This window comes from Nerophis lumbriciformis, linkage group LG33 (assembly GCF_033978685.3).
Source record: "Nerophis lumbriciformis linkage group LG33, RoL_Nlum_v2.1, whole genome shotgun sequence".
Taxonomy (NCBI): domain Eukaryota; kingdom Metazoa; phylum Chordata; class Actinopteri; order Syngnathiformes; family Syngnathidae; genus Nerophis; species Nerophis lumbriciformis.
The window spans coordinates 18234554-18254753 of NC_084580.2; the positions used below are offsets into that span (position 1 = coordinate 18234554).

The window sequence follows — 20200 nt, forward strand, 5'->3', positions numbered from 1 at the left end:
AAAGGGATTTGATGATGATTTTCAAAAAAAAAGTGTGGCTTCATCAGCAAGTTGACTTATCAATATCTCATTTCCCATCACTTGAATGCCTTCTATAAAAGAGTTCTTTATGAAAATAACTAACATTTCTGCCACCATTATAAATAGTAAAGGTGATCTTCCACAGCTTTGTCTTATTCCTCTTTTGACATCAAATGTAGATTAAACTAGTCTAGAGCTACTCAACTATTAATATCAGTGGATAACATTTGAATTGAATTCAATAAAAAATGTTACCAGTATAAAATGATTGGTGTTTACGGCGGTCACTCACCCTGTCTGGTCAACACGTACGTGCAGAGAAGGCGTGCACACGTACAAAAGCAGTCCAAGAGAGGCAACAAACAATTTGCAATCATGTTGTTGTTAAGATAAGATTTACATTCAATGACAGCTAACGCTAACTATCCAAATCACTATTATTAGCTAACAACACTTAAAGCTAATGCATGTGTTACGTACGTATGTAGTTACATCATTACGGCCTAGAAGCCGAAAGAAAGGAGGGATATGCTGTGTGAAAACAATTGGAAAGTTAGCGCCCTCTAGACATCTGTGTAAATGTTGCAAACAGCCCCTTTAAGGCCTTTGGAAATGTTCCAGTCTGAAGTGAGATGTTAACTAGATGAAGGAATTGTGGTGACAAACTGCTCAGCACAGACTTTAGAAATCTAGTGGGTAACTCATCAAGGTGTGTATGTTAATGTTAGATATGTGCCGTCTCCAAGCAGAAGAAAATCTTTGACCTTGGTTCTTGGCACAGTTGTTCTGTCCATCTGACGCTTTGTGCTGACTTCACCGATGTTATAGTTTTATTTCTGTTAATGATAGTTAATCACATTTGGCAGTTCTGCCTCGCATGGGTTAGATTCCAAGCCAGGGTTAGATTCCAAGCCAGGGTTGGATCAGGAAGTAAAAACTAAAGCTGAAACAATTCATGTGATTGACTCGCTGTGGCCAAAGTGCTAAAAGTGGGAGGAGGGGAAAAGCATGAGGCTGAATCTTCTGGTGGCAAAGCATCCAAGAAAAGGGAAGTGAAATGTGAAATTAGACACGGTAAAGCCAAACATTGACTGGACGCTTGATCCAAGTCGCTTAACCGCGGTGACCATCATGAAAGATAAAGATGGTACATTTCAACATGTTAGATCTGCCGCTATGAATATTAATGAGCTACCTGTTACATCTCAGGGCAACAGGTGTGTACTTGTGGTCATGGACTATTTTACACGCTATGTCAACCTTTTTCCAGCGTGCCTTTAAATCCAGGGGAGACAGGGCCTTCTCTGTGGTCGGCCCTAAGCTCTAGAACACTCTGCCCCTCCATGTTCAAACTGCTCCCACAGTGGAGTGTTTTAAGTCTCGTCTTAAGACCCACTTTTATTATCGCATCAATTCCTAGATATGGTCGAAACTACTTAAAGTGCACTACGTATAATAAACGCAACATTATTAATATTGCTACCACGGATAATTTAAACAAAAACTCGTCAAAACAGCCCAATACTTATAATATGGGCTTTTTAAACATAAGATCATTGTCTCCCAAAACGTTATTAGTTAATGAGGTCATTAGAGACAACAATCTTAACGTCATTGGTCTTAGCGAAACCTGGCTCAAACCAGACGATTTTTTTGCGCTAAATGAGGCATCTCCTCCTAACTATACGAATGCGCATATTGCCCGTCCCCTCAAAAGGGGTGGGGGGGTCGCACTAATATACAATGAAAACTTTAACCTTACCCCTAACCTAAATAATAAATACAAATCGTTTGAGGTGCTTACTATGAGGTCTGTCGCACCGCTGCCTCTCGACCTGGCTGTTATCTACCGCCCCCCAGGGCCAGACTCGGACTTTATCAATGAATTGTCAGAGTTCGTTGTTGATCTAGTGACGCACGCAGACAATATAATCATAATGGGGGACTTTAATATCCATATGAATACCCCATCGGACCCTCTATAAAGACTATAATTGATAGCTGTGGTCTTACACAAATAATAAATGAACCTACGCATCGCAACGGTAATACGATAGATCTAGTGCTGGTCAGGGGTGTCACCACCTCCGAAGTTATGGTACTCCCGTATACTAAAGTAATGTCCGATCATTACCTTATAAAATTCGAAGTTCTGACTCATTGTCAACAAACTAATAATAATAATAACTGCTATAGCAGCCGCAACATTAATGCTGCCACAACGATGACTCTTGCTGACCTACTGCCTTCGGTAATGGCACCATTCCCAAATTATGTCGGCTCTATTGATAACCTAACTAACAACTTTGACAATGCCCCGTGCGAAACTATTGATAGTGTAGCACCGCTAAAACAAAAAAGGGCCCCTAAAAGGCGCACCACATGGTTTACAGAAGAAACCAGAGCCCATAAATTATCATGTAGAAAGTTGGAACGCAAATGGCGCGCGACCAAGCTTGAGGTTTTCCATCAAGCATGGAGTGATAGTTTAATATCGTATAAATGCATGCTTACCTTAGCTAAAGCTAAATATTACTCAAATCTCATCCGCCTCAACAAAAACGACCCTAAATTTTTGTTTAGTACAGTAGCATCGCTAACCCAACAAGGGACTCCTCCCAATAGCTCCACCCACTCGGCAGATGACTTTATGAATTTCTTTAATAAGAAAATTGAACTCATTAGAAAGGAGATTAAAGATAACGCATCCCAGCTACAACTGGGTTCTATTAACAGAGATACGACTGTATATACGACGGATACTGCAATACAAAATAGTCTCTCTCTTTTTGATGAAATAACATTAGAGGAACTATTACGGCGTGTAAGTGGGATAAAACAAACAACATGTTTACTTGACCCACTTCCTGGGAAACTTATCAAGGAGCTTTTTGTATTATTAGGTCCATCAGTGCTAAATATTATAAACGTATCACTTTCCTCCGGCACTGTTCCCCTCGCATTCGAGAAAGCGGTTATTCATCCTCTGCTCAAAAGACCTAACCTCGATCCTGACCTCATGGTAAACTACCGACCGGTGTCCCACCTTCCGTTTATTTCGAAAATCCTCGAAAAATTTGTTGCACAGCAGCTAAATGAACACTTAGTGTCTAACAATCTCTGTGAACCTTTTCAATCCGGGTTCAGGGCGAATCACTCTACGGAGACAGCCCTCACAAAAATGACTAATGATCTATTGCAAACGATGGATTCTGATGCGTCATCTATGTTGCTGCTTCTTGATCTTAGCGCTGCTTTCGATACCGTCGATCATAATATTTTATTAGAGCGTATCAAAACACGTATTTGTATGTCAGACTTAGCCTTGTCGTGGTTTAACTCTTATCTTACTGACATGATGCAGTGCGTCTCCCATAACAATGTGACCTCGGACTATGTTAAGGTAACGTGCAGAGTTTTCTCAGGGTTCCGTTCTTGGCCCTGCACTCTTTAGTATCTACATGCTGCCGCTAGGGGACATCATACGCAAATACGGTGTTAGCTTTCACTGTTATGCTGATGACACCCAACTCTACATGCCCCTAGAGCTGACCAACACGCCGGATTGTAGTCAGCTGGAGGCGTGTCTTAATGAAATTAAACAATGGATGTGCGCTAACTTCTTGCAACTCAACGCCAAGAAAACGGAAATGCTGATTATCGGTCCTGCTAGACACCGACATTTATTTAATAATACCACTTTAACATTTGACAACCAAACAATTACACAAAGCGACTCGGCAAAGAATCTGGGTATTATCTTCGACCCAACTCTCTCCTTTGAGTCACACATTAAGAGTGTTACTAAAACGGCCTTCTTTCATCTCCGTAATATCGCTAAAATTTGTTCCATTTTGTCCACTAGCGACGCTGAGATCATTATTCATGCGTTCGTTACGTCTCGTCTCGACTACTGTAACGTATTATTTTCAGGTCTCCCTATGTCTAGCATTAAAAGATTACAATTGGTACAAAATGCGGCTGCTAGACTTTTGACAAGAACAAGAAAGTTTGATCATATTACGCCTACACTGGCTCACCTGCACTGGCTTCCTGTGCACTTAAGATGTGACTTTAAGGTTTTACTACTTACGTATAAAATACTACACGGTCTAGCTCCGTCCTATCTTGCCGATTGTATTGTGCCATATGTCCCGGCAAGAAATCTGCGTTCAAAGAACTCTGGCTTATTAGTGATTCCCAGAGCCCAAAAAAAGTCTGCGGACTATAGAGCGTTTTCTATTCGGGCTCGAGTTCTATGGAATGCCCTCCCGGTAACAGTTAGAGATGCTACCTCAGTAGAAGCATTTAAGTCCCATCTTAAAACTCATTTGTATACTCTAGCCTTTAAATAGACCCCCTTTTTCGAGCAGTTGATCTGCCATTTCTTTTCCTTTCTCCTCTGCTCCCCCTATCCCTTGTGGAGAGGGAGACACACAGGTCCGGTGGCCATGGATGAAGTGCTGGCTGTCCAGAGTCGGGACCCGGGGTGGACCGCTCGCCTGTGTATCGGTTGGGAACATCTCTGCGCTGCAGACCCGTCTCCGCTCGGGATGGTTTCCTGCTGACCCCACTATGGACTGGACTCTTACTATTATGTTGGATCCACTATGGACTGTACTCTCACAATATTATGTCAGACCCACTCGACAGCCATTGCATTCGGTGAGGGGAGGGGGGGTTTCCCACATATGCGGTCCTCTCCAAGGTTTCTCATAGTCATTCACATCGACGTCCCACTGGGGTGAGTTTTTCCTTGCCCTTATGTGGGCTCTGTACCGAGGATGTCGTTGTGGCTTGTGCAGCCCTTTGAGACACTTGTGATTTAGGGCTATATAAATAAACACTGATTGATTGATTTTGCCGGAGCACATTTGTATCACTACTAGAGGTATTTTGACAAAAACAGAGGATTGTGTGTTTTATTTGTGTGACCAGCAACATTTTAATGGTACTATATGTAGGACATTACAATACAGTACTGCCATCTGCTGGTGACTTTTGGCTCCTGCATGATAAATTGACGTGTAGGCGAGAGGCAGGAGCTTAGTTTAACATTCACGTTGCCTTTTACCTCATTTTTCATTATAATTGATTCAATGTTTGTTTTCTTCTTACTCTCACATCTTTACTAACTTTATATTTCATTATTAACACTTTTCTTCAATAGGAAGATTGTTTGTCTTGTGGGGATGATGCAATGCTTTGATTTAGATTCTTCATGAAAACGAGACAGTTTGAGGTTGATGTTCCTCTCAGTTTGTAACAATGTGTGATTGATTGATTGAAGGAGTTATGAGAAGTTTGCATAGGAAAGGGTACAGTTTCATCACGATACACATTCACTGCTACAAGAAAGCCTGAGATGGTTTCAGTTGAAATATTTGTTTATCTCACACAGATAGAACACAACATATACAGAAAGTAGCATTTAAAAGACAACAATACTGCAGGAAAATAAAAGCAAAAGACTTTGTATATTCCCTGTGATAGAGTAGGTTACTCTGGATGCGGAATGCTGGTCTGATATCTTCTTAGGACAAGGACTCTGGTCAGAGAGTAGGGCACAGAGAGGCTTTCAGGCACTCTTTAATGATGAAGTTGAACAATTGTAGTATAGGTGTGTGTGATGTGTGGTCTAAAGGGAACACATACAAATAATGATTAGGATACATTTAGGCAATATAATATGCAATAAAACAACAGGAAATATATAATATTATGCATAATATAATGTACTCTACAATGTGTTATAAAACTAATATATAAACAAATGTACATGGACTATTAAAGCAGTCCGTTAGAGATGAATGGGGAATAAGCACTGTTGATTTAGACAGTGCTTTAAACGTGGTCTGTGTCGCCATCTAGTGGTAGAATAGGGTAACTACTGTGTAAGAAGAAGTATTAACAGGGCGAAAGTTGAGCTGGCGAATTATGTCGTCAAGCACAAACATTGTTGCAAACAAACACTCGTTTAAGGCTACATCTAACACATTATAGGCATTTTAGCATTAATAACCGTGCTATATTCGACGTATACTTACATTTTAGTCAGGAACGCACACAATGCTTCTTTACACAAGAGCCCATATTACGCAGAAACGCTACAAACAGAAAATGACGTCTCAGACTAGATCGCCAAATCGCCAAACTCACACAGTCACCAAATACATTTTATACTGTAATCAAATCTAATTTAGGTTGTTATTTTACTTCCTGATTCTGACTTACATGCATCCCTGCAAAAAATGTTCTATAGAATCTCTATAGAAATATATAGAACGCTATAGAATTTCGTCGGAATTTCTTTAGAACTGAAGATTCTATAGAATATGTATTCAAAATTCTATAGAAATTCTATAGACATCAGCTTCATGTGCTGGAAGGTCTTTTCACTGTTGTATAGAGCTGGGAATTCTATAGAATATCCTATAGAAATTCTATAGACATTACATTATCTGATGAAAAGTCCATAGATTGTTCTATAGAACTGGGCATTCTATAGAATGTCTAACAGAAATTCTATAGACATTACTTTATCTGCTGAAAGGTCTATAGATTGTTCTATAGAACTGGGCATTCTATAGAATGTCTAACAGAAATTCTATAGACATTATCCTTTATCTGCTGAAAGTTCTATAGATTGTTCCATGGAATAAAATTCTATAAAATGGCAGCAGCGCTATCACCATAGCATTGATTAATCTCATTAAGTTGATTCACCAGACTTGAGCTTGTTTTTTGAACAATGCAGGATGTCTCCCTCAATTATGAAAATGTTAATTTTGTATCATTCAAAATTGTGAGGTGTCATTTCAAGGCGGACACCCAGAACTTCGGCAGACTTTATTTTTAAAAGTATATTTATTCCAATAAATCAATTTATTTTTATTTTTAGAGTTTTTGAGTTATCTATAAGTAAAAAGTGTGAATATTTTCGTAACTTACTTTTTTATGTGATAAAATTAATTTTATTGGACTTCCAACATAAATTGATTTAGCAAAACTCAGTTCAAAGGTTTAAATCAGACCTAAAACGTCAGGACCCGCCCACGTACCTGCATGCAGCTGTGGAACAAGCCCAGACACGTTTCTTCACGGAGCCCAATAGGAAAACACTTTACCGAACTCATGTAAGTAACAATTTATATTGTTAAAAGTCAGTATTTGCCAGGATTTAAATGTATACATTTTCAAAAGCATGGTTCAATGTTATATTTAGTTTACTACTTTTCCCGCCGTAACATTACAAACCCCCCCCCCCCCAAACACGATAGATAGAACTGCTCTCGTTTTGTTATAAAATAACAAAACTGTTTTAAGGCTGCAAACACAACCAAATTCATGTATAGTTGGTAATAATCGCGTTGTATCAATGTTTCTCATATCCGACACTAATAAGTGCGAATATGTTTCAAATCAACTTTTTTTTTAAAATTATTTATTTTTCCCCTTCGCGCTTGCCGTAGTTGCAAAGCAGATTTCGCGGGCAGTTTGAGTTGGTGATGGCGGCCACAACGTCCATGTTGACTTCACTCGCTCTTTCTAAGCTGCTCAAGTCACGTCGGAGTTCATTGACGGTAACTTTGTTGGCTTAAACATCACATTTAGGTTTAGCGATGCGAGACGTCACAAGCGGGCTAACGTTGAGCCAAACAGCAGCTTCGAGGCACGGGCGGAAATGGTGAGCTAGCAAAACTAGCCTAATTTATTATTATTATTATTATTATTATTATTATCATCCCTCCATTGTTTGTAACGTCAGGCTTGTGTGATCACACAGAGAAGGAGTTTGGCCCCCAGTCAGGTCGCCAAACGGAAGCAAGGGGAGGATGATCATCGAGACGAAATATAGTATATTAACCACGAGCGGTTCTCGAGAGAAGATGAATGGAGAAAATTGGGACAGTGATGAAGAAGTCCAAGTTCCATGGCCACTCAACAAAGCAGGAGGAAGGAAGCAGTCACAAACCAAATACGTGGCAAGAATTCTGAGATTTGGTGGTAATTAATAAACAGTTGAAAACTTTTCAATTCAATTCAGTAAAAAGTATACGTTTTACCAGAAGTACATATAAATATAGATATATTTAATATAGATATATTTAATGTACTTCTGATTTTACACCTTGAACTTTCGACTTTGTTTATGTAAAGTTAAATTTAAATAATATAATTTTTTTTCTTCCATGATTGATAGTAATTTCTCATCAGTGCAGCCCTGGTATACTGAATGTTTCAATCTGCTATGCTGAGGTGATTGTCATGATAGTACAGACTTAACCTTGACAATTTTTTAATATGGCTGTAAGCCTGTAAATAAGGGAAAGTAAGGTGAAATTTGTTTCTCGCTGAGGTGAATTTCTGAATCATCAGAACTGTAGGTATACCAAAGTAATTTAGTGATAACAATCTGCTGCTGAAATGTATGACTAACTGTACAGTTTAATTTAGCTTAATGTGGCACATATTTGTTTTTACACAGAAGACACACGTGAACTGACGCCATATTTGAAAGCCGCTCAGGATGGCAAGGATGTACCCCTTACTGGTGATTTGGAATATGGCAGAGGCAAGAGAAACAAACAGCCAAAGTCTTGGTCATCAGACAGTGAGAGCAAGGATGAAGGTGTTGAGGAGACTATCTGACAGACAGCAGGTACTTTTATTTCAGTGGTGTTGTCGCGATATGACCGAAATAGTGTTGAAAGCGACGTTAAACGTTAATTCACTCACTCACTATTTCAGTGGTGTTTCAACTGTGTGAGGTTTTGTAGGATTCAATCCCATACTTTTGAAGTACCTTGTCAGTTTTTCTTTATCATAAAAGTTAATCAAATCATGTTTCATTGTAGGCTTTAAAGTTATTGAATATTTTGATTCAATTCGACCAACTCAGACAGAATAATATTCAAGACAAATTGAGGTGTTGACAGACTTTCTGCATGTACTCGAAAATCTATCATTTCTGCAAACATATTTCTTCACTTCAATGGCATATAAAAGAACTGAACACGTTTTCTTGTTAATCTTGATTTTTCAGAAGAAAAAGAGGAAAGTAAGCCGTACAGCTGTGGGATATGATGCTCGGGCACAATTGAAGGCCCAACTTGCTGCTGTGAGTACATGAATAGAATAGAATAGGATTTTATTGGTTACCGTATTTTCCGCACTATAAGGCGCACCGGATTATTAGCCGCACCTTCTATGAATTACATATTTCATAATTTTGTCCACCAATAAGCCGCCCGGACTATAAGCCGCGCCTACGCTGCGCTAAAGTGAATGTCAAAAAAACGCTGCGCTAAAGTGAATGTCAAAAAAACAGTCAGATAGTTCAGTCAAACTTTAATAATATATTGAAAACCAGCGTTCTAACAACTCTGTCCCAAAATGTACGCAAATGTGCAATCACAAACATAGTAAAATTCAAAATGGTGTAGAGCAATAAATAGCAACATAATGTTGCTCGAACGTTAATGTCACAACACACAAAATAAACATAGCGCTCACCTTCTGAAGTTATTCTTCATTCGTAAATTCTTCGAATTCTTCGTCTTTGGTGTCCGAATTGAAAAGTTGCGCAAGCGTGGGATCCAAAAATGGCCGGCTCCGCCTCGTCGAAGTCATCGGATTCAGTGTCGCTGTTGTTGTGCAGCAGTTCTGTGAATCCTGCCTTCCGGAAAGCTCGGACCACAGTTGTGACCGAAATATCTGCCCAGGCATTTACGATCCACTGGCAGATGTTGGCGTATGTCGACCGGCGCTATCTGCCCGTCTTAGTGAAGGTGTGTTCGCCTTCGGAGCTGTGTGAAAAAAGCCACCCGGCCTCTTCGCGTAAACTTCCCTTAACCACTCGCTCATCTTTTCTTCATCCATCCATCCCTTCGAGTTAGCTTTTATGATGACGCCGGCTGGAAAGGTCTCTTTTGGCAAGGTCTTCCTTTTGAATATCACCATGGGAGGAAGTTAGCATGGCAAGCTAGAACCACAGTGAAGGATGACTTCTCATTCCCTGTGGTGCGAATATTCACCGTACGTGCTCCCGTTCCACAGTGCAGTTCACAGGAATATCAGTTGCTGTGAAATACGGTAGTAATCCGTGTGCAGATGGAGAGATTGCGTCTTTTTATGAACCGGATCCTTGTCGCGTAGTAGGAGCCATTTTGTGGTCTTTACAGATGTAAACAGGAAATGAAACGTACGGTGATATCCGCGCGTTTTTTCTTCTTCTTCCGGGGGCGGGTGAAGCGCTTCCTGTTCTATGGGGGCGGGTGAAGCGCTTCCTGTTCTATGGGGGCGGGTGCTTTCCTTGGCGGTTGCTTGCGTAGAAGAAGAAGCGCTTCCTGTTCTACCGGGAAAAAAGATGGCGGCTGTTTACCGAAGTTGCGAGACCGAAACTTTATGAAAATGAATCGTAATAAAGCGCACCGGGTTATAAGGCGCACTGTCAGCTTTTGAGAAAAATTGTGGTTTTTAGGTGCGCCTTATAGTGCGGAAAATACGGTAATCAAAGCACCCTCTCGAGGCAAACAATCACAAGTACCTAGCATTCATTTGAAATCGAGGACGTAAAAATTGCATCCCTGGCAACTGGTTTAAAACACAAGTTTATACTTTTACTTACCGTATTTTCCGCACTATAAGGCGCACCTAAAAACCAAAATTTTTCTCAAAAGCTGACAGTGCGCCTAATAACCCGGTGCGCTTTATTACGATTCATTTTCATAAAGTTTCGGTCTCGCAACTTCGGTAAACAGCCGCCATCTTTTTTCCCGGTAGAACAGGAAGCGCTTCTTCTTCTACGCAAGCAACCGCCAAGGAAAGCACCCGCCCCCATAGAACAGGAAGCGCTTCACCCGCCCCCATAGAACAGGAAGCGCTTCACCCGCCCCCGGAAGAAGAAGAAAAAACGCGCGGATATCACCGTACGTTTCATTTCCTGTTTACATCTGTAAAGACCACAAAATGGCTCCTACAAAGGACAAGGATCCGGTTCATAAAAAGACGCAATCTCTCCATCCGCACACGGATTACTACCGTATTTCACAGCAACTGATATTCCTGTGAACTGCACTGTGGAACGGGAGCACGTACGGTGAATATTCGCACCACAGAGAATGAGGAGTCATCCTTCACTGTGGTTCTAGCTTGCCATGCTAACTTCCACCCATCCAAAAGAGACCTTTCCAGCCGGCGTCATCATAAAAGCTAACTCGAAGGGATGGATGGATGAAGAAAAGATGAGCGAGTGGTTAAGGGAAGTTTACGCGAAGAGGCCGGGTGGCTTTTTTCACACAGCTCCGAAGGCGAACACACCTTCACTAAGACGGGCAGATAGCGCCGGTCGACATACGCCAACATCTGCCAGTGGATCGTAAATGCCTGGGCAGATATTTCGGTCACAACTGTGGTCCGAGCTTTCCGGAAGGCAGGATTCACAGAACTGCTGCACAACAACAGCGACACTGAATCCGATGACTTCGACGAGGCGGAGCCGGCCATTTTTGGATCCCACGCTTGCGCAACTTTTCAATTCGGACACCGAAGACGAAGAATTCGAAGGATTTACGAATGAAGAATAACTTCAGAAGGTGAGCGCTATGTTTATTTTGTGTGTTGTGACATTAACGTTCGAGCAACATTATGTTGCTATTTATTGCTCTACACCATTTTGAATTTTACTATGTTTGTGATTGCACATTTGCGTACATTTTGGGACAGAGTTGTTAGAACGCTGGTTTTCAATATATTATTAAAGTTTGACTGAACTATCTGACTGTTTTTTTGACATTCACTTTAGCGCAGCGTTTTTTTGACATTCACTTTAGCGCAGCGTAGGCGCGGCTTTTAGTCCGGGGCGGCTTATTGGTGGACAAAATTATGAAATATGTAATTCATAGAAGGTGCGGCTAATAATCCGGTGCGCCTTATAGTGCGGAAAATACGGTATATGAAAATAACACTACAAATACCTGATGAACAGTGCCTACTGTGTGAATGGCTTACTGCTACATGTACATGTAGCATATTCAAATTAATGTGCCTACAAGGTTGCTTATACATGTAAAACTTATATGGTGCTGTCAGGGCCGTATCCAGGACAAATTGCTTCCGGAAAACATATGAGCGCCCAAATTAATCATAATACAAATTATTTCATTTGATTTACTATTTTGACATTTTCAGCTGGGAAGAACTTCACCGAAAGATACATGTACAGAAATGGAATCCCTGAAGAAGGAAGTCCTCCAGTTGAGAGAGGAAAACAAATCCCTTCGAGATGCATTGAGGGTTGTTGAAGGTAGGTTTTCTTATTCTAGAAGTATGTTATTGTAATTATCATAGGTTGATGGAAAATATGCTTACATGTCGATGTATGAAATAACTTTCTTATTACTGTATTTTCATCTAACTTTGGCCTACGGGTATTGTCGTCATGTACGGCTGTCCATCCGTCACCGCAATATTTACAGAATCGTTTCATGTACGGAAACCAAACTTGTTACATCTATTTATCTTAGTGTAACAAGAAGCCTATCGAAAATGAGTCGTCTCGGACAATATTTTCCAGAGTTATGCCCCTTTTTTCCAATAAAAATCCATTTATGATTTGGGATAATTTCAGAACTGTTGCATATACAACATCCTAAGTTGTGATGTCCTCCCCTCTAAATAAGGGGAGGACATATGGTACTTGTTTGTTTGTCTGTCTGTCCGTCCGTTTTTGTGTGTTTCTCTTATATTAGCAAGAGTTACGTCCCTTCCTTCTTGATATTTTGTCTCAGCTGGATATCTGATTAATACTTGACCGACAAATATTAAATCTTCGCGTGGTCAGGATGAATTAATATATATGGTTATATATATTTTTCATCTTTGATTGCTTCCTTACCATGTTTCCCTTGACTTGAACAAGATTCCTATCAAAATACCCTTACATTATGATAGCTGGGGTTAGAGCCGAGCGGTTTGGATATCGCCAGCTTCATGTTATTAATGTATTTTTTTTTTATTGTGTCTGCATCACAATGTACTTTTTTCTATTAAAGGACTTCCTGGCCTGCTAATGAAGATGGACGACTTATCACGTCAGGCAACAATACTATCAGCTCGACGTCCTGCTGTCGCTCTGCCAGAGAGGAGCTGGCCAACAGCAGCTTGACAGGAAAAAAATCCAATGCTTTTAAGGATAAGCATGAGAAACCAAAACTGGATGACAAGAAAGTGTCTGCTATTATTGGTGAGTATAAGTTAAATCAATCTGATTAAAACCATATCCACATCAGGGAAGTGGATCTGACCCTTTTCCTATCTCCAAGTCGTTCCGTGATCGTTTGGCATGAAGTATAGATATCCATAGCTTCCAGTCTGCTTGGTCCATGAATTGACTGCGAGATGTTCGTTTTGACAGATTTATAGGCATGGGTGGTCACATTAGCTTTGATCTCGTCGGAAACCAACATCAAGTGACAAAGCAAAAACCGCAGCGCACGGATATCTACACCTTTTTCTCGTTTGATATCTTATATCGGCATTCTCCGCCTTACTATTTAACAACTAGCGTCGGGAATTTCCGTGAGTTCTGCTGCAAGTTGAGAAGTGAACGACTTTTAGATAGGGAATGTGTCAGATCCCCTTCCCGATGTGGATATGGTTTCAATCAGATTGAAGTTAAATATTTTTATTAGAATTCTATTAATGCACTTTCGTGATTGTTCGAACGCCATTGGGGACACCCATCAAGTACACAACAAGATTCACAAGAAAGTGAAATCCTGAAAATAATTTGAAAAATATTTCACACACTGAATGGATTTTCTATATAGCTAATGAATAGTGTACATGCACTGTCAGAATTTGATACAGATTTGTTGCAGTTCGTAAAGCCTGGCATGATTGCACCACATATGATTTTGTGTGCGTCAAGCAGTGCAAGTGCCTTACAGCATAGAAACGCGTGATATGCAATGTATGCAGTGTGTTGACTATCCATTGCATTGATTAAATGATAGACATCACTCTCTTTATCGAGCTGAAAAATGCCATAGTGTGACTCATTGCATGACAGCTAGTGTCTTGGTGTCTGCAGACACTAATTCTGGTATATTTTATTGATCTTTCAGATTTTGTGAAGAAGCTCCATCCCTCAAGTGAAGCAAATGTGATAAAGAAAATCATTGGAGTGAAACTGAACATTGCGCAGAAAATGGGAAAAAAAGAAGGCCTCAGAAACAAATTCTGCTGGACGTCTAGCCGTCTCTAACAGTCGGGGAAGCGCGGTGATCATGTTGATTTATGCTGCTGACATTTATTTATTACGTCAAGATTTGAGTTACATGTATATAATAAATACAAGTCAACATTCATTCAACTGCAATATTTGTCTTTCTCCATTGCCAGTGTTAGACCACAGATTTTGTAGAATGCCTGCCCAATCATTTCTACATCATTCTGAACCGTATTCCACAGAAAGCCATTCCATAGGAGCCTGTTCTATAGAACTACTCTTTAGAACTTTCTTCTATAGCACTATTCTTTAGAGGAGATCTATAGAACCATTCTTTAGAACCCTGTTCTATAGAACCATTCTTTAGAACCATGTTCTATAGAACCATTCTTTAGAACCCTGTTCTATAGAACCATTCTTTAGAACCATGTTCTATAGAACCATTCTTTAGAATCCTGTTCTATAGAACTTCGGTCCTAAAGTTCATTAGAAATTCTATAGAGATATTCTTTAGAAATTCTATAGAACTTCGGTCCTAAAGTTCATTAGAAATTCTATAGAGATATTCTTTAGAAATTCTATAGAACATTTTTTGCAGGGAGGGCACACACACACACACACACACACACACACACACACACACACACACACGCACACACACACACACACACACACTTAGTTTTTTGTAATTGGTTTTCAATCTTCATTATTTACTTCAAGTTATTACGATCTCTCTCTCTCTCTCTCTCTCTCTCTCTCTCTCTCTCTCTCTCTCTCTCTCTCTCTCTCTCTCTCTCTCTCTATCTACTAACCCCGTTTCCATATGAGTTGGGAAATTGTGTTAGATGTAAATATAAACGGAATACAATGATTTTCAAATCATTTTCAACCCATATTCAGTTGAATATGCTACAAAGACAACATATTTGATGTTCAAACTGATAAACTTTTTTTTTGCAAATAATCATTAACTTTAGAATTTGATGCCAGCAACACGTGACAAAGAAGTTGGGAAAGGTGGCAATAAATACTGATAAAGTTGAGGAATGCTCATCAAACACTTATTTGGAACATCCCACAGATGTGCAGGCTAATTGGGAACAGGTGGGTGCCATGATTGGGTATAAAAACAGCTTCCCAAAAAATGCTCAGTCTTTCACAAGAAAGGATGGGGCGAGGTACACCCCTTTGTCCACAACTGTGTGAGCAAATAGTCAAACAGTTTAAAAACAACGTTTCTCAAAGTGCAATTGCAAGAAATTTACAGTCCATAATATCATCAAAAGGTTCAGAGAACCTGGAGAAATCACTCCACGTAAGCGGCATGGCCGGAAACCAACACTGAATGACCGTGACCTTCGATCCCTCAGACGGCACTGTATCAAAAACCGACATCAATCTCTAAAGGATATCACCACATGGGCTCAGGAACACTTCAGAAAACCACTGTCACTAAATACAGTTTGTCGCTACATCTGTAAGTGCAAGTTAAAGCTATACTATGCAAAGCGAAAGCCATTTATCAACAACATCCAGAAATGCCGCCGGCTTCTCTGGGCCCGAGATCATCTAAGATGGACTCATGCAAAGTGGAAAAGTGTTCTGTGGTCTGACGAGTCCACATTTCAAATTGTTTTTGGAAATATTCGACATCGTGTCATCCGGACCAAAGGGGAAGCGAACCATCCAGACTGTTATCGACACAAAGTTGAAAAGCCAGCATCTGTGATGGTATGGGGGTGCATTAGTGCCCAAGGCATGGGTAACTTACACATCTGTGAAGGCACCATTAATGCTGAAAGGTACATACAGGTTTTGGAACAACATATGCTGCCATCTAAGCGCCGTCTTTTTCATGGACGCCCCTGCTTATTTCAGCAAGACAATGCCAAGCCTCATTCAGCACGTGTTACAACAGCGTGGCTTCGTCAAAAAAAGAGTGCGGGTCCTTTCCTGGTCCGCCTGCAGTCCAGACCTGTCTCCCATTGAAAATGTGTGGCGCATTATGAAGCGTAAAACACGACAGCGGAAACCCCGGACTGTTGAACGACTGAAGCTCTACATAAAACAAGAATGGGAAAGAATTCCACTTTCAAAGCTTCAACAATTAGTTTCCTCAGTTCCCAATCGTTTATTGCGTGTTGTTTAAAGAAAAGGTGATGTAACACAGTGGTGAACATGCCCTTTCCCAACTACTTTGGCACGTGTTGCAGCCATGAAATTCTAAGTTAATTATTATTTGCAAAAAAAAAATAAAGTTTATGAGTTTGAACATCAAATATCTTGTCTTTGTAGTGCATTCAATTGAATATGGGTTGAAAAGGATTTGCAAATGATTGTATTCCGTTAATATTTACATCTAACACAATTTCCCAACTCATATGGAAACGGGGTTTGTATATTTATATATATATATATATATATATATATATATATATATATATATAGACACATACATTGTTTTGATTAATTTCAATATCTTACATACACTTGTTATTACATATGTTGACCAGATGTTGAGATATTTGCTGGGAATCCATATTGGTTCTCCACGAGCGTCCCACTTTTGTTGATAAATATATCTAATCGGCTATGGAATAGTTTTTCCTTGATTTTGGAGAATGGTGGAAGTAATGAAACTGGTCTGTAGTTAGTAAAGCTCAAACAAAATCTTGTTGTTCGTGTATGACTTAAGTGTTATTATGACAATGACAATAAAGGAATTGATTGATTGATTGATTGATTATGTCTCCATTCTAATAAATTGGTACGACTTTTGCAATTTTCATTTTGTCAGCGGAGAGTCATGGAGAGGAGTGGCACACCAGTGTGGGACAGAAGGAGCTACAGGCCCCCTCCCACATTAAAGAGGAGCAGCTTCATGATGAAGATGAAGCTCAGTCCTTACAGCTTCATCACAGTCAAAGTGAGGAGAACAGAGGGGCGGAGCTTGTAAGTCAACACTTCACAGAAGCTGATGGAGAGCATTGTGAAGATATAAAGTCAGAACCAGACAGCCTCTTTGCTCCACTGTCAGACATGGACCACATGATGTCAGACTCTTCTGATCACAGTGACCACATCCAAAAACCTTTGGAGAGTAAAAAGGACTCTAAAAGTGATACGAGACATCACACTAACAACAAACACTTTGACTGCTCTGAATGTGGGAAATCATTTAGACGGAAGAGTCATTTTACAGTTCACATGAAAATACATACTGGAGAGAAACCTTTTACCTGCTCTGTTTGTAAGAAGAGTTTCTCCACAAAACATTACATGCCACACACATGAGATTACACACTGGAGAGAAACCTTTTACTTGCTCCGTTTGTAAGAAGAGTTTTTCCAAAAAGGGTGACATGACCACACACATGAGAACACACACTGGAGAGAAACCTTTTGCTTGCTCAGCTTGTACTAAAAGATTCAACACTAAGAATGACATGACCACACACATGAGAACACACACAGGTGAGAAACCTTTTATTTGCTCTGTTTGTAAGAAGAGTTTCTCCAGAAAGGAACGCATGACCACACACATGAGAACACACACTGGAGAGAAACCTTTTGCTTGCTCAACTTGTGCTAAAAGATTCAACACTAAACAGGAAATTATATTGCACATGAGAACACACACAGGTGAGAAACCTTTTACTTGCCCTGTTTGTAAGAAGAGTTTATCCAGAAAGCAAAGCATGATCAGACACATGAGAACACACACTGGAGAGAGACCTTTTGCTTGCTCAGCTTGTGCTAAAAGATTCAACACTAAGAAGGAAATTATATTGCACGTGAGAACACACACAGGTGAGAAAGCTTTTACTTGCTCTGTTTGTAAGAAGAGTTTCTCCACAAGGCAAACCATGACCGCACACATGAGATCACACACTGGACAGAAACTGTTTAGTTGCACTGTGTGTGTGATAAGATGTTCAGGTTTAAGAATCAGGTCAGTAGACACAAGTGTGTAACAGTCATGGAAGCTGCAGGGATTTAAAAACACTTAAACAGTGATTGTGCTAAATGATACCGGTACTTTAAAAACACAGCATGTTTAATATGAATGTATATTTGATGTTGTATGGAGTGCTTCTCATCTTCTAGTCTTATATGTTGTCCTGTCGTTACTTTTTAAGTTGTGTGCATGTATTGAATATTATATATGTAGCTACTATTGTATTTTATTTTCTCATTATTTAAAGAGAGGGCATCTTATTTAAATTGTGTCTTATAAAATCACACATTTTTTCGATTGCATTTTATTGATGTTATTATCCAATTAAAAGTATGAATGAATAAAATGGTTAACAAAATGTGGACTCTGGTAGATTAGCAGCATTGTTACATCATGGATGTTAACTACTGCAAAACATCAACAAAGAAGAAAAAGGCTAAAGTTAGCAACACATAACTAAACTTTAGAGCCATCGTGAGTGGAGTTGGATGTTTTTATTGCTGCATTTGTACTTTTTTCACCTCACATCTTCACTTTTAATCCTAAAGTCTTCTTCAAATATATTGTTGTAGGCTTCTAAGATTTGTGTTTTTGGTGTGTGTGTGTGTGTAGTCTGTGGAAAGGGTTGTTGTCCCTTGTGGCTCTATTACTTAGGATGATCAATGATTCCAGAACAAATAAAACATTTCCACTGTCTCTTTATGAGGCAAACATCTGTGTTGTATTGAAAGAGCAATCCATCTAAATATAGGCCTATCTCTCTGCTCAACCTTGACCACAACATTTTTACAAAGGTACTAGCCACTAGATTAAACAAACCCATAGAAACAATTATTCATGCAGATCAAGTTGGCTTTACACCTGGTAGGCATTCTTTTTTTGATGTGTGACGCTAGGTAAACATTTTGTATTCTGACAAGAGGGACTATGCCAATGGAGCTGTCCTGTCACTGGACGCCCAGAAAGCCTTTGATTCTATTGAATGGCCATATTTATTTAAAGTTATGAGGAGGTTTGATTTTGGGGAAACTTTTGTAAATTGGATTAAAATGATTTATCACTCTCCTAAATCCGCTGTTATCACAAATAACATGAAATCAGGGCCATTTAGTCAACACCGAGGAGTACGTCAAGGAGACTGTCTGTCTCCCGTGCTATTTAAGATAGCACTAGAACCCTAGCCAATAGGAATAAGGAATCACCCTAGTATTAGAGCCATTCCAGTTGGTGCATCAGAAGCTCTCGCCAGCTTGTACGCAGATGATTTAATTGTCACTCCAATGAATCCCAAGCAGGACATCCCTAACCTTTTTCAATATATTAGCTCTTTTGGTAAAATTTCTGGCTATACCATAAATTGGGCCAAAAGTGATCTTATTTTTATTGGTGAAAATATTGACTTGCAGAACTGTCCAGTGAAAATTGTACCGTATTATATTATATATCTCGGACTCAAAATATCTAAAAGTCCTAAATCATTGTTAAAATTAAACCTTCCTGAGACAAACTGAAATCCAACATAGAATACTGGAGAATCCTACCACTATCTATGAGTGAATGCCATAAAGATGGTATCCCTACCAACATTTTCGTACCTCTTCCAAAATCTACCAATTTTTATATCAAATTATTACTTTAAGAAAACAGATACAAACATTTTGGATTTTGTTTGGGGGTATAAAAAACATAGATTATCTAAAAAACCTATATTCAGATCTACCCGTGGTGGTTTGGGTCTTCCGATATTCAAACATTGTTATTGGGCAGCAAATGCTCGGGCATCGGCATACTGGCAATGGTGGTTATTAACATACTGGCAATGGTGGTCATTGACATACTGGCAATGGTGGTCATTAACATACTGGCAATGGTGGTCATTAACATACTGGCAATGGTGGTCATTGACATACTGGCAATGGTGGTCATTAACATACTGGCAATGGTGGTCATTGACATACTGGCAATGGTGGTCATTAACATACTGGCAA

General features: G+C 39.7%; 2 long non-coding RNA genes across 2 annotated transcripts; both read left to right on the forward strand.

Annotated features, from left to right (window-relative positions):
• The first annotated feature begins 7565 nt into the window (after positions 1–7565).
• LOC133575578 (uncharacterized) lies at positions 7566–8650 on the forward strand. The gene is made up of 3 exons (XR_009811511.2): positions 7566–7708; positions 7808–8028; positions 8510–8650. It is a non-coding gene; the product is annotated as an uncharacterized lncRNA (long non-coding RNA).
• A 356-nt stretch (positions 8651–9006) lies between these two features.
• Positions 9007–14303, forward strand: LOC133575579 (uncharacterized). Its single transcript, XR_009811512.2, has 4 exons — positions 9007–9142; positions 12214–12328; positions 13077–13267; positions 14151–14303. It is a non-coding gene; the product is annotated as an uncharacterized lncRNA (long non-coding RNA).
• The last annotated feature ends 5897 nt before the right edge of the window (positions 14304–20200 follow it).